Source organism: Pongo abelii, chromosome X (genome assembly GCF_028885655.2).
Source record: "Pongo abelii isolate AG06213 chromosome X, NHGRI_mPonAbe1-v2.0_pri, whole genome shotgun sequence".
Taxonomy (NCBI): Eukaryota; Metazoa; Chordata; class Mammalia; order Primates; family Hominidae; genus Pongo; species Pongo abelii.
This window is the reverse complement of record NC_072008.2, coordinates 77511000-77515270: the sequence shown is the minus strand read 5'-3', so window position 1 is coordinate 77515270 and position 4271 is coordinate 77511000. Positions and strand designations below refer to the sequence as shown.

The following is a 4271-nucleotide window of genomic DNA, read 5'->3' as shown; positions in this document are numbered from 1 at the left end:
ATGCCATCATCTTACATCACAGTAGCATATTTATCAAAAATTAAGAAACCAACATTGGTACCTTACTTTGAACAAAATCCCAGACTTTATTTGGACTTCACCAATTTTTAAAAAAAGTTCTTTTCCTGTTTTGCAGTCCAGTCCAGGGTTCTCTGCTGCATATTGGTTGTCCTTAGCTCCTTAGTCTCTTCTGATCTGTGGCAGTATCTTGGTCTTTTCTAGTTTTTCGGAAAGCATCAAATTTGAAAAAAATATTTTATATGGTATATACATATAATGTTACTATATATAGCAGATTGAACCACCTTGATTACCTTTGCTGGGGTATATTAAAGGAATAGGTTTATTTGGTGAAAATCAGACATAAAACACCTGAGGCAATGCATCGCAGATTATTGTGTAAGGATTGCAGGAAATGCCACATTAACACACTGTGTTATTGTAATTTCTGCATAGGACATTGAACTATGCAATACCAAGGAGAAATAAACATTGAACATATCCGTGTTAGCCCACTCACATTGCTAGAAAGGAATGCCTGAGTATGGGCAATTTATAAAGAAAAAAGGTTTATTGGCTCACGGTTCTGCAGGCTGCACAAGCATGGTATCCACATCTGTTTGGCTTCTGGTGAGAGCCTCAGGAAGCTTACAATCATGGTTGAAGGTGAAGGGGGAGCAGATGCATCACCTAGTGAGAGAAGCAGCAAGCCAGACAGGGGAGGTTCCGCACTTCTGAACAACCAGCTACGGTGTGAACTACCAAGGGAGAATCCATTCATTACCATAGGGAGGGCACCAAGCCATTCATGAGGGATACGCCCCCATGACCCAAACGTCACCCACCAGGCTCCACTTCCAACACTGGGGATTATATTTCAACCCAAGAATTGGAGGGGACAAGCCCCCAAACTATATTAATATCATGCATTATAATGTAATGCCAACAAATCATTACTATGGGTAATTGCCTATGTTTCTGAGCTTTATTTCTACCCTGTATGATGTAGTGATTTGTCAATTGAACATAATACCAATGAAAATATCAACACAGACTTTTTTTCCATTAGACAAGCTCATTTTAAGTTTATATAAGAAACAAATAAGCATAAATGACCAGGAAATCCTGAAAAAGAAGAACGTTTTAATGTCTGTCATTTTACAGACATTTAAACTGTAAAACGACAGACATTAAAACGTTTTAAAGTGTGTTTTCACTTATACGTAGGTGCTAAATGATGAGAACACATGGACACATGACAGGGGGAACAACACACACTGGGGTGTGTTGGAGGGTGGGAGGTGGGAGGAAGGAGAGGATCAGGAAGAATAGCTAGTTGATGTTGGGCTTCATACCTGGGTGATGGGATGATCTGTGCAGCAGACCACAGTGTTTACCTATGTAACACATGTTTACCTATGTAACAAACCTGCACATCCTGCACATGTGCCCCTGAACTTAAAATAAAAGTTGGAAATTAAAAAAATTAAAAATTAAAAAATAAGGCCGGGCGTGGTGGCTCACGCCTGTAATCCCAGCACTTTGGGAGGCCGAGGCGGACAGATCACGAGGTCAGGAGATCCAGACCATCCTGGCTAACATGGTGAAACCCCGTCTCCACTAAAAATACAAAAAATTAGCCAGGCGAGGTGGCAGGCGCCTGTAGTCCCAGCTACTCGGGAGGCTGAGGCAGGAGAACGGCGTGAACCCGTGAGGCGGAGCTTGCAGTGAGCCGAAATCACACCACTGCACTCCAGCCCGGGCAACAGAGCGAGACTCCGCCTCAAAAAAAAAAAAAAAAAAAAAAACTTAAAAAAAAAACTTAAAAATAAATGACAAGCACCTGACCAAGAACGTCATTCTATTATTGCTCTTGTGTTAATAATAATTATTATTACATTACTCTGCTATTCATTAACCTAATACACCACATTGAGAATAAAGGGGAGAAAACAAAGGATAAAAAACATTTTAAAGCTTTGATAATTAAAAGCAAAGGGTAGTGTCACATAACTAGAAATACAGACCAATTAACAGAATAGAATATCCATAAGTAAAAACAAACAAATATTGAAGTTTGGGATATGATGAAGATGTCATCTTAAATTGGTTGGAGAAAAGGTGAACAATTCAGTAAACTGTTGTGACAACTAGGTAGCCATCTGAAAAAAATAAAGTAGATTCATACTTCACACTGTACATCAGGCTCCACCAGAGAGGAATCAATTATTTAAATGTAAAAAATAATAATAAAGAGCATTCAAAGGAAACATGGAAGAATTCCTTTCTAACCTGAGTTTCAGGGAAAGCTTTCCCAACCACGACTCAAGATTCAAATGCCATAAAAGATGCCCTAGAATTAGATAAAAGACCAGCAGCCCAATAGAAAAATGGGCAAGCCTCATGAACAGACAAAAGGTAGAAAAGGAAAATATAAATGGCCCCCAAAGACGCTCATCCTCATAATAAGAAAAATGCAGAGAGCAGCCCAAGATGGCTGACTTTGAGGATTGAGTGTTGGATGAGGAGAAGGTGTGTATAGTGCTAAATTCATCACTCATGCTCCCCTATGGGAATTCAATGAGTATTCAGTGATGTTTAATACTTAATAATGACACTCTCCTCAGCGAAGGGGCAGCACATGCATTTGCACAGCATAACATGGATCAGTTCACGTCTGTGAAGACAGAGAAGGATATGAAGATCAGGTCTTAATTGCGGAGCACTCTGACCTAGGTAATAGCAGATTTCTAGATCCAAGAAACAAAATTTCCTTTAAATTTGATCACGTGTGGAAAAAAGCAAGTGACCCCCAGCCACAGGAAGTAGATGGAGGTCTGAAGTCTTGGAGAGAATCCTGTGACCCTGCTTTAAGAGCCTATGTGAAAGATCATTATTCCAGCGGCTTCTGTACTGTTTATGCTAAAACTATAGATGGGCAACAGACTATTCCTGCATGCATTGAAAGCCACCAGTTTCAGCCTTAAAACTTCTGAAGTGGTCATTGGAGTGGAAGTTCATCATCATACCTCCTACAGCCCAGGTGGCTGGAGTGCTTAAGATTCACTATTATGAATATAGCAATGTTCAGTTGGTTAGTCATAAAGATGTACAGGATTCACTAACTGTTTCGAATGAAGTCCAAACTGCCAAGGAGTTTATTAAAATCATAGGGAATGCAGAAAATGACCATCAGACAGCAACTAGTGAAAACTATCAAACAATGTCAGATACCACATTCCAGGCCTTGCACCGGCAGCTTCCAGTTACCCGCAGGAAAATCGACTGGAACAAGATACTCAGCTACCAGATTGGCAAAGAAATGCAGAATGCTTAAAGGCTGAATGTAGAGTTCTTCAGTATGTGGAAAGACAAGGATTCAACGTGTGGTCATACGATAAATAAGTGATTTATAAACAAGAGTGATATTTTGCTAGGGCTTTCAAATTTAACAGGTTTTCTAGCTTCATAGAATACGGTAGAATCTATAGCATGGTCTTGATTCTTTTAAGCTCTCTGCCTTGTAATTTTCTGTTATCACTAGATCTACATGTAAATCTTTTTTGGTTGGTGTTAATTCTGCTACACTTAATGTTGGAGAGGGAGATCTATTTTAGAGTCATTTTACTGTTCAGAAAGTTTTCCTGGGCCATGAAACTCTGTTACTGATTTACATAAGGTATTATGTTCATTACTTTCTACCCCTATCCTTCCAAGCACTTCTGGTAATTCAGTGGTTTTTACTGATCCACCAATAGCTAAAGAGGCTATGCTACGAACTATAGTTAAATAAAAGACACATTCATCCTTCTCCTTCTGACTGCTTTGAACATTTATAGCATCTCATAACTGTAGTTTTCCAAAGCTTGGATTGGGACTTTTCAGGTCCTTTTTTGGAGGACAAAGGAAGTGACAGCTTTTCTGAGAAACATGTTTTTAAATCCAAAGGCTTTAACCACATTCCTTGCACATGAACATGTTTGCTTTTTTTTTCTCCTTCCCTCATTGTCTCCTTCCCATCTAATACCATTGAAGTTACAGACATCTGCATTTTTAGCAGAGTTTTATCCATTTGTTTTTAAAAACTTGAAAAATGCAGATGTTGAAGAAATAATAAGTATCCTGCCCTTTTATACTTTGTGGCAGGATTGTGCTATAAGCAAATGAATCAAGCAACTATGTAAATCATAAACAAAAACTAAAAATGAACCAAAGTAAAAAGGGTAACTTCCAGGTAGCATCTTTCTATTCTAACCTGTCATTTAAGGGAA

At 38.8% G+C, this 4271-nt stretch overlaps 1 pseudogene; it reads left to right on the top strand.

Moving 5' to 3' along the window:
- The first annotated feature begins 2493 nt into the window (after positions 1-2493).
- On the top strand, positions 2494-3450 carry LOC100436000 (F-actin-capping protein subunit alpha-1-like; annotated as a pseudogene).
- The last annotated feature ends 821 nt before the right edge of the window (positions 3451-4271 follow it).